The sequence below is a fragment of the Neophocaena asiaeorientalis genome, unplaced genomic scaffold, assembly GCF_003031525.2.
Source record: "Neophocaena asiaeorientalis asiaeorientalis breed wild unplaced genomic scaffold, Neophocaena_asiaeorientalis_V1.1 scaffold512, whole genome shotgun sequence".
Taxonomy (NCBI): Eukaryota; Metazoa; Chordata; class Mammalia; order Artiodactyla; family Phocoenidae; genus Neophocaena; species Neophocaena asiaeorientalis.
Genome location: NW_020173948.1, coordinates 102239 through 112628, shown reverse-complemented (window position 1 = coordinate 112628; position 10390 = coordinate 102239). Strand labels below are relative to the sequence as shown.

General features: G+C 41.0%; 1 pseudogene; it reads left to right on the top strand.

The window, feature by feature from the left end:
- The first annotated feature begins 8925 nt into the window (after positions 1 to 8925).
- Positions 8926 to 9895, top strand: LOC112404737 (olfactory receptor 51D1-like; annotated as a pseudogene).
- Positions 9896 to 10390: the final 495 nt, after the last annotated feature.

The window sequence follows — 10390 nt, the reverse complement described above, 5'->3', positions numbered from 1 at the left end:
ATCAGTACATACATCAATATTGTCTTATACAAAACACTGTAGATGTTATAGATATTATTAACACTAGACATAAAAAATGAAAAGATAATGTGAAAAAGAAATTAATATTTGTAGTTATAACAATTCATGCATTGATAACAAAGGAGCAGCAATATGATTGCTTTGTGGTAGCCTAGTATAATTGATATGATTGCTTCACCATAGCCTAGCCTATACACTAATGAAGGAATCATTATAAAATTTTTATGGCTTACAGTATTATAGTCATATTAATAATATAGTATTGGAAACACTTTCATTTTTTAAAAAGCAACTTAAATGTGATGATAGGCTGATATACAATTTCTCCCTTTATGAGACAGACAGGTATATTGTATGATAATGTAATTCTTTGAAAGCAAAGTTGTAAATCAGTAAGAAAATTAACACATTAATTTTATATTAAATATCACTCACCTTATGCCTATGTAAGGATAGACTAGTATCTACATATAATTTATGCATTCATGACATACCTAACTTTTTCTTACTTTTTCAATATTTCCAGGCTACATGGTTCATCTGTGAGATTTTTCAAATTGTTGCAAATCTCCAAAACATTTTCTGATATATTTATTGAAAAACATTTGCATATAAGTGGACCCACACAATTCAAACCTGTGTTGTTCAAGGGTCGATTGCACTTCTCTGGAGCTTCTGTGAAGTTAAAGCAGTTAAAGGGGAGATCTTTTTCATTTGTAACTTGGCAATTTGTCCATAACTAAGATTGACTCTCAAGGGCCCTGGCAAAAGGGCACCTTAGTATTCCTGGGGGCAGGGGTTTGTGTTCCTGAGGAGAAAGCTGGATAGAGCACTTTTGAAGATAGATCAGTGCAGTGCACAAGCACAGCGGCTCTTCTTCCTGGCCTCCATCAGGGTGCTTTGTTTGCTGTGAGAGGCAGATAGCTGTGTCCAGGTGAGGCTCTGTCTTGGATATAGCCCATGACTGTAACTACAGATTCCAACCCTCTGCCTGAATCCAAGATGGACCAGGACAACAAGTTGAGTGGCTAACTGTGGCATGAGCTCTATCTGTGCTAAGGGAGAGGAGTGGCAGAGAATGGAGTCCCAGCTTCCCATGGTGATAACCTGCTTGATAATACACACTTTATTGACTTCCTTTCCTTCCATTTCTCACTTCTCAACACTCCTAATATTTCATCCTGGGATCACCTCCCAGATAAGCTACTTGAAATCAGATCCATGTTTCCAGTTTGTTTCTGGGACACCCACACTAAGACAAGTCAGATTATTTGCTAAGACAGTTCTTAAATAATTTCTCCATGTTATCATAGTAATTATGAAAGTGTGATATTGGTGCAGGGTACCACTGGGCCAATGAATAGAAAAAAAAAGCCCAGAAGCACACCTGTTCATATATGGCCAGTTGTTCTATGACAAAGGTAGTACTATAGAGCAATGAGGAAAGAAGGGTATTTTTAATAAATGGTACTGGAGACACCAAATATCCATATGGAAAAAAATGAAACACGAACCCTAACCTCATATCACTCACATATGGATTGTAGATATAACTATAAAAGACAAAGCAATTAAACTTCCCAAAGTAATTTAAAAGAATATTTTCATGACCTCAGGTAGAGATTGATTCCTTAATGCCAGCAAATTCATCCATGAATATTTATTGAGTGCCTGCTATGTAACAGGCACTCTTTCAAGTGATCGAAATATATCAGTGAACAAAACAGAAAAATGCTTTTGTGGAGCTTACATGCTAGCTGGTATATTTTGGCATTACTTTGTAGGCATATCTGTCTAGATGCATACAGGATAGTTTATTTTTTATTGGAATTCAGAAATTTCATCTGAAATTAAGTATACATCTTTTATTTTGTGAATGAGTGAGCATGTTACATCTTAAGACAGGTTTTGGGCTTTTGGAAATTTTCTCCTAGTTATTTCCTTGATTGTTGATTTTACTCCATCTGCTCCATCCCCTCCTTCCTTTCCTTCTGGAATACCTGTATTTTGCCCTCCATGTCTCTTACTTTTTCTTGCCCAAGTCTGTATATTTGCTGAAAAAGCAAAGAACTGTGCATGGCCAACTCGAGAGATTCTCCTAGAACGTTGTGCAGAAAGACAAAGGATACTCTGTTTCTATTCAGTGATTTGGTTTTGTTGTTGTTATTGTTGCGTTTTATACCTTAGGGATTAAGGGATTCAAGAAAATACTCCTATCTCTTCCCACTCTTGGTTAAGAACCAACCAAGATTTCCCCATAAAATTTGCACACTCTGTTTTATTGTTATTATTTCAAATAATTCTTATTTTCTTGCACATTGCTTTTGTTCAGTAGCAATCTGTTCATGTTTTAACACAACAGGATTTTCTCAGCTCTCACTGATGCTATGGATTTTTTTTTTTTCTAAATTCTCCCAGTTCTGCCCTGTTTCCTGCTGGGCATTTGATCTGTTTTCTCATATTTGTTCCCTTTCTTCAAGCTCTGATATTTTCCACATTACTTGCTTCCTTTGTTTGCTCATGGTTATGAGAGATGATTTGATAAGTCGCTGTTCTTAGCTGATGCAGGTTCTCATGGAGTTCTGCCTCCTCAGTGAACATTAGATTGGGCGTCATCTTAGGAAGGTTATAAGGAACGGCACAGGACAGCTGGCCAGCCCATACTCTTAAGTAAGGTAAGACCCATGGAGACATGAGACAGAGCTCTTTCCACGGGGGCCAAATACTGGAGGCTCCGAAGTGAGGGTCTCTCAGCATGGTTTCATGAAAGCTTTCCTTCAAGGTAGGTTAGTTGCCTTCCACCTTACTCTGTACACACTCACAGGAATCCCAAATTTTAGAAACAACTTTTTCTCTCTTTTGTGTGACAGGATTGTAGATTCTTACTGAATTTTATTTTATTTGAATTTTTTGACACACAAAATTAGAATCGAAGATGTGTTGCCATATTCCCAGAACCCTCCTGAGTGCAATGTTGAATCTTTTCTTCTTCTTCTTTCTTTGGCTGCGTTGGGTCTTCATTGCTGTGCGTGAGCTTTCTCTAGTTGCGGTGAGTGAGGCTGCTCTTCGTTTCGGTGCGTGGGCTTGTCATTTCTCATTGCGGTGGCTTCTCTTGTTACGGAGCACAGGATCTAGGCACACGGGCTTTAGTAGTTGTGTCACGCAGGCTCAGTTGTTGTGGCTTGTGAGCTCTAGAGCGCAAGCTCAGTAGTCGTGGCGCACAGGCTTAGCTGCTCCACAGCATGTGGGATCTTCCCAGACCAGGGCTCAAACCTGTGTCCGCTGCATCAGCAGGCGGATTCTAAACCACTGCGCCACCAGGGAAGTCCTCTTGTTATTATTTTATAATGGACTTCCTTTTTGCTACATAGCCTTGTATGGTCCCAAGATAGATAGATAGAAATATCAGGTGCAGTCCTAGCACTGAGGATACAGTGATGATCAAGATATCCCTTGCTATCACTTGAGTTTGAGTTGAACAGGCATAAAAACAAAAGAAACAATCAGTAAAATAAAAAGACAACTTGTGGAACGGGAAAAAATATTTGCAAATCATCTATCTGATGAGGAGTAATATCCAAAACACATAAGGAACTCATACAACTCAATAGCAAAAAACAAAAACAATCCCATTAAAAAGAACTTGGGCAAAGGACTTAAAAGACATTTTTTCCCAAGAAAATATACAAATGGACAACAAGTAATGAAAAGGTGCTCAACATCACTAGTCATAAGGAGATGCAATGAGATTATACCTTACATCTATTGGGTTGGCTATTATCAAAAAGACAAGAGATCAGTGTTGACAGGATGTGAAGAAAAGAAACCCTTGTGTACTGTTAGTGGGAATGTACATTAGTACAGCCACGATGGAAAACAGCATGGAGGTTTCTCAAAGATTCAAAAAGAAATAGAATTACCATATGATCCAGAAGTACCACTTCTAGGTATATATCTGAAGAAAATAAAATACTATCTCAAAAAGATATCTGCACCACCACATTCATAGCAGCATTATTTACAATAGCTAAGAAATGAAAACCACCTAAATGTCCACTGATGAATGAATAAAGCAAATGGACTTTCATTTCTATTCATTGGCCCAATTTTCTACCTTACACCAATATCACGCTTTCATAATTACTATAGCTTTATAATAAGTCTTGATATTTGATATAGCAAGTCTTCCCACATTGGTCCAATTCTCTAAGAGTGTTGTGGTTATTTTCAGCAATTTACATTTCACTATAAATTTTTAATTAAACTTATCAAGTTCTACAAAATGACCTGTTAGGATATTAATGAGATTGCATTGAATCTGTAGAAAAATTAGGGGAGATAATTAAATTCTTCAATTAAATTCTTAATATTATTGAGTTTTCCAATAAAAGAACATAGTTTATTCTTCCATTATTTAGATCTTCTTCAGTTTCTCTTAGGGATTCCTTCTGGTTTCCTGTGTAGAAGTTTCTCTATATCCTTTACTGGATTTATTCTTAGATATATGACTTTTCTCTCCTATTGTAAATGCTGTTTTAATAAAACCATGTCTATTTTATAAAGAAATACAGTGGAATTTTGTATATTGACTTTGTAATTTGCCATCTCTTTGTACTTATTAATTCTAATTATTTATCAATGGATTCTTTTGGATTTTTATACATATTCAGTCACTAATCCACAAATAATGATTATATTCGGTTGGCCAAAAAGTTCGTTTGGGTTTTCCATAACAGTTTATGGAAAAACCCAAACGAACTTTTTGGCCAACTCAATATAATTTTTTTCTAACTCTCATGCTATGTATTTCTTTTTCTTGCCTTAATACAAGTTATTAATGTAAAGAATCATTTCTAAAGCCATATTCTCTTTCATGAGGGCTGTCTGTGGCTTTGTATGGCCATGTCCATCAGTGTTTCCTAACAAAAAACAATGGAATTATTCATCTGCAAAAGGAATTTGGATACCCTTGGAAACAAGAGAACATTTTCTTACAGGAAAGATTTCCTTGTAGAAACAGTACCTAGAGTGGAATCTAAGAATATTTAATATGTAGAGGAGGGAAACAAAGGGGTTGACTATTCCAGACAAAGCAAGTGCTTGGAAGTGGGTGTAAGAAAAGAGAACTTTCATTTGAGGAACTGAAAGAATGCCGGTGTAGGACCATATTGAGGGACAGCTGGTGGGTCATGAGATGGAGCTGGGGAATTATTATCAGCAAGTTCATATAACTGAGCATCTCCTAAGCCAAGAATTTGAGTATATCTCTGGCCAGAAGTCTCCATTATTGGCTGGACCTTTTAACACTCTGTTTATGTTGAATGATTATTTCCTTATTTCTTGTGAAAAATATTGAAACAAAAATATAGGGATATACTATTATTTTAAAAGTTCACCTTATGCAGTAAGATACTATTCTTGTGACTGTAACAAGTGAAAAAATGTTTGAAAAATTCCCATGAAAAATCTTCATTCAAAAATTGTGCCAACTTGGTGCTTGATGTTACTAATAAAAATTTAAGGGGGCCGGCCCATTAGACATGACTCAACTGAAGTAACTGAATTGTGAGTTATGAGTGAACATCAATAAGAGGACCAATAATTTCTGTATTAAGAGTGAATGAAAGAAGTCTATGTAAACCTCCCCTATTAAATGTACACATCAGTGTCCATCCACCCCTATAAAAATAGGAGGATATGATCTGTTTGGAACTATGAAGAATAATTAATCTCATAACGTTAAAGTCTTTAAGTGAAACAAAGGGGAAAAAAAGTAAAGTGATTACATCAAGATTAGGGCCCAGAATAGATCTTCCTAAGGAAGGTTGTTTAAACAGATATCTGAAAGCTAAGAATTAATAAAAACAGGAAGTAAGATGAGTATTTTTACCATGGGGAAAAACATATGCGAAAGCTGAAGGGTGAGAGAAAGCATGGCACATTGAAGCAGGGGGATAATTTCAGTGTGCCTGCTACTTGGCATGCAAAAAGGGAGGTAGAATGGTTGAAGATAGGGTGGAAATGTGCACTGAGATTGCACAAGAAGGTTTAAGAATTGGGTTATGGAGTGTGGACTTCAACTTTTCATTCTAAAGTCAATGGGGAAATGCTATGAACTGATTTGTGTTTGGAAGATCACACTGGCCACAGTGTGGACAGTGAATTGGTAGGAAAGATCTTCAATGAGGCTGACCAGTGAACAAGTTATTCTGATGGTCTAGGCAAGAGATTGTCTTGGTTAGGAGGCAAAGGAGATGGAGAAAAATAATCTGATTCATGAGATATCCAGGATGTAAATTAAAGAGAACTTGGTGACTGATCGGATGGGATCAGAGAGAGGTAAGAGAGAGGGAGAAGGCAGAGATGAAGGCTTCTAGGTTCCTGGCTGGGGCAACAGAGTCATTTCTGTGACAGGGAACAAAAAACACAGATTGGGGGCATAGACTGCAGATCAGAGATAATGAACTTAGTTGGAGGCACTGAGTTTGAGGTACCTGAAGGATGCTTAAATAGTGATGTCCAATAGACATTACCATGTCTGGAGTTCAGGATGTTGGTTTTGCCTGTTTGGGTGATGCTATGGGAGCAATTACAATTTCTCATGGTCACTATATAGAGGGGGAAGGACAGAGGGTTTACCTGGGTCACAGCGTGGATGAACTCCACTAGGAATATGAGAAATAAAGGACAGGGAGCCTCTCTACTAACTCCATCCTGTTGACATTTACTTGTGTTTAAGCTCCAAAATACAAATTTAAAAACTCTCCTTAGAGCTATCAATTCTTCATGTATTGCCCATTTCACTCCTTCTCTTCACGTACAAACTTCTCAAAATAGTGGTCTACATCCACTTTCTCCATTTCTTCCCAACTCACTCACTCCTCACTCTGCTGCATTCAGGACTCCACTCCTACCAACGCACCGCAACAGTTCTTCCCAAGGTAACCAGTGGCTTTTTATTTTCAGTCCTCATACTATTCGATCTCTAAGCAGCCTTCTGCACTGCTGTCCACTCTTTCCCCTCAATGTATTTTCTTCCTTTGGCTGTTGTAGCACTATCTCAACTGGATTTCCTTCTATTTCATTGGCTCTTCCAGTTGTTTTGAGCAATAATAATGAACACAATCATTTACTGGAGAATTGATAGTAACTCATTTTATTTTTCACATCAAACTGAGGCTAAGGATGGTATGCGATTGAGCCCAGATTTGGACATAAGTCTGTTTCCTGATAGAGCCCCACATTTAAACAACCATTCTACACTGTCTCATTTGGGGGCGGGGGGCAGGAGAGCTATTATTAGCAGCCCGAGGGATAAAGAGTTGGCTTATTAGGGAGAGGGGTGTGAGCTAAGGAGCAGCCGTAGTGCAGTGGCAGGAGCTCACATTCAAGGTAAGTTAGGTCCTTGGTTCATCAACCTCAGTCAGTGCCCAAGTAGCCACGAGGCTGCAATTCGCCTACATTACCATAAGGGGGCAGCATCAAGAAGCGAGAGGCAGTTCCTGAGCACAGGGCTGGATTCCCTAGGATAGTGCCTCTGAGAGTGAGCAGGCGTATTCACGTCTGTGTGCTTCTAGGTGTGCGCCCACGCCTCCATTCCAGTGAGCTCCTTTCTTCCAGTGCAGGTCATCCCTCACCTCCACTGCATTACCCTTACCTCTAGTCTCCTAAGGTGGCCTTAGACTAGTAACAGAATGCAGCCCCCGGGGGTAGGAGTCTGGGTTCAGATTTACTTGAGCACCTGAGCGGAGCGGTGCTCCCAGGGAGCCTGGCGTAGTGCACTGTTCATCATCCCTCACGCTCCCTAGGGCCCCCAGGGAAGCTATATAAGGGCAGCTGCCTGGGGCGGAAGCATTGTTGGTGAGTGTGCCAGGCTTAGCCCAGGGTGGGGAGGAAAGGGGAGGGGAGGGGAGACCACAGAGTGGTCTCTGTAGAGAAAGGAAATTGACCTTGGGGTGTTCTGTGCTCCCCAGGGAGGGTAGTGGAGGAAGGAGGATGTGCTTGTGGATACCACAGAGCACTGGTGACAACACAGACTGATTTTCTTTTCATGTCTCAGCTGTATCTGGTTTCCATGTCACAGCCCAGCCAAGCACAATCTGGGACTGACTCTCATGTGGGCCTTGAGAGATCCCAATGAAAGATTATATTCCGTTCTTTGCTGGGGGCTGGAAATGATAGTCTTTCTTCACTCCTGTCTCCCTACCTCCCAGAAGACCAGAAAGCTTTTCCCAAATTTTTCTGATTAAAAAAAAAAAAAAAAAAAAATCACCTGGAGAGAAAGGATTTATTGTTTTTTAAACCAGATTTCTGGGCCCTTTCCCGGGAAAACCTTATTCTCTGGGCCTGGAGTAGGATCTGGAGAGATAGTGTTTTCAATAACCACTTCAGATGATTCTATCAAGGAATTTTGAGAAACGGTACTCAGGCTGAAACACAAACCTATCTCTTGAAATCTAGGCTCAGACTGACTCCCTGCTTCCCATCCTAAAATCAGATAAGAGTGAGTCTTAAAGGCAACCACAGATTGAACCTCAAACTCTGAACTCAGACAGACCCTAACCCTAACACGCACTAGAAAAGCTGGGATCTGGAAGGATCTGTGCAAACCTGGCGGTTCTGTTGTGGAAGTAGCCAAGAGCAGTGTCTGTGGTCAGAAACATCAGCTCTGGAAATGAAGGGCTGTTGCACATGTGTTCTGAGTGGGCTTCATACACTGAGATTAATGGGACCCCCAGGGAGGTATTAGAGCAGAAGGAGGCTGGAGTTCAGAATTACCAGAAGTACTTAGTCTTTGTTTGCTGCCCTCACTGTTTCAGTGTCCTTTCCTAATAAGTCCTTTTTCTCCTCTGAGCCATGACTGAGTGATTTCTCCTTTTCCCTTTCATAGACCCTGGACTTGGGATGCAGAAACCTTGATTCTTGATTCCTGCTATGGCCACACCAAATGGAACTCTGGTCTACCCAGCATACTTCCTGCTGGTGGGCATCCCTGGCCTGGGGCCTGGGACCTAATGTCCACTTTTGGCTGGTTTTCCCACTGTGTTGGCCACCCTGGGCAACCTGGCCATTGTCCTCATCATCCATGTGGAAATGTGCCTTCATGAGCCCATGTACCTCTTCCTGGCTGTGCTTTCTAGCATTGACCTAGTCCTCTCCTCCATTACTATGCCCAAGATGGCCAGCCTCTTCCTGACGGGCCGAGTTCAATGTCTGTCTGGCCCAGCTGTTCCTTATCCATGCTCTGTCAGCCATGAGTCAGCTGTCCTGCTGGCCATGGCGTTTGACCACGTTGTGACCATCTGCCACCCACTGCGGCATGCTTCTGTGCTCACAGGGCCTACGGTCACCACGGTCACCAAGATCTGACTAGCTGCCCTGACCAGAGGATTTGTATTCTTCTTCCCCCTGCCCTTCATCCTGAAGCAGTTGTCGTACTGCCAAACACACACTGTCACACACTCCTTCTGTCTGCCCCAAGATATTATGAAGCTGTCCTGTACTGACACGACGGTCAGTGTGGTGTACAGGCTCTTCATCATCCTCGCGGTCATGGACGTTGACTCTCTCTTCCCTGGCTTCTCCTGTATCCTCATTCTGAGGGCAGTGTTGGGGCTGTCCTCTCGGGGGGCAGCACTCAAGGCTTTCAACACCTGCATCTCCCATCTCTGTGCTGTGCTGGTCTTCTATGTGCCCCTCATCAGGCTCTTGGTGGTACACAGGCTGGGTGACCCCACTTCCCTTCTCCGTGTGATTATGGCTAATATCTATCTATCTACTACTACCACCCATGGTTAACCCTATAGTCTATGGAGCCAAAACCAAGGAGATTCATTCACGGGGCCTCCATACGTTCTTACAGGATGGCGGGTGAGCAGGATAATCTCTTCAGTGTCCTCAGTCTCTACCAAAGATGGCAGGATTTGGGTCCTGTTGAACATCTTGGTGACTGGCACATCCAACGCACTGGGATGTCTGCTCCCAGTTACTTAAATAGACCTTGAATTTCTGTCTCCAGGAATGTGTCAATACAGAAGGACTTACGACATTTTGGACAGGTTATCCTGGTGAGTGATCACCCTAGTCTCTCTGCTGTGGTGGCCTTGCTGTATTCCTCTCTCCCAACTAGAAAATACACCCAGTACTGACATGAGAAGGCTGTAAATGACATACCTTAGGATTCATTCCAGTCTTGATATATGATTTTAATTATTTTGCTTCCATGTATCCATGTCAGTGAATCTGTGTTAGCTATAAAGCTTCTTTCTTGGACCCCAAAGTGGTTACACAGCCATTTTTAGGGGTGAATGAAGGTATTTGGATGATAGTAATTGGAGGGAGGGAGACGGTAGAAAAAACGAAGAAACAG